We start from the raw sequence: 746 nt of genomic DNA, 5'->3' as shown, positions 1-746 counted from the left end.
AAGCAGAGGTTCTATTGGGTTGGTTGTCGGCAATCGGTCGCAGAGTGGATTGCTAACTGCGCGGAGTGTATTGCAGCTAAGGGGCCGAAATCCAGAAGTCATGGCCAGATGAAGCAATATAACTCAGGTGCACCTTTCGAGCGGATTGCCATGGATGTAGCCGGTCCATTTCCTATGAGCGCACAGGGAAACAAATACGTCCTTGTGGTTATGGACTACTTTAGCAAATGTCCGGAGGTATACCCGATTCCAAATCAGGAAGCTAAAACAGTAGCGGAGGTATTCACCTACAATTAGGTTGCGAGATACGGTGTACCTATTGAGCTACACTCTGACCAGGGAAGAAATTTTGAATCGGCAGTGTTTCAAGAGATGTGCCAGATACTGGGTATCCGGAAAACTCGAATAACGGCTCTTCATCCCCAATCAGATGGCATGGTGGAACGGTTCAACCGAACACTGGAAGAGCATTTGCGAAAGGTCGTGGACAAGAATCAGAAAGATTGGGATGTCCGCATACCCTTGTTCCTGATGGGATACCGGTCAGAAGTGCATGAAACAACGGGTAAAACTCCTGCAAGGGTAATATTCGGCAGTGAGCTTCGTTTGCCTAGTGACCTGAAGTTTGGAGTAATTGGCGATGCGAGGAGGATTGGGAAAGATACGTCCAACATCCTGGAAGAGGAGCTGAGAGAGATGCATGCTCTTGTGAGACAGCGAACTCAAATTATGAGTGACAAGATGAA

This window comes from Rhagoletis zephyria, unplaced genomic scaffold (genome assembly GCF_001687245.7).
Source record: "Rhagoletis zephyria isolate East Lansing unplaced genomic scaffold, Rhagoletis_zephyria_1.1 Rzeph_scaffold_04106, whole genome shotgun sequence".
NCBI lineage: Eukaryota > Metazoa > Arthropoda > Insecta > Diptera > Tephritidae > Rhagoletis > Rhagoletis zephyria.
Note: the sequence above shows the minus strand (reverse complement) of the source record.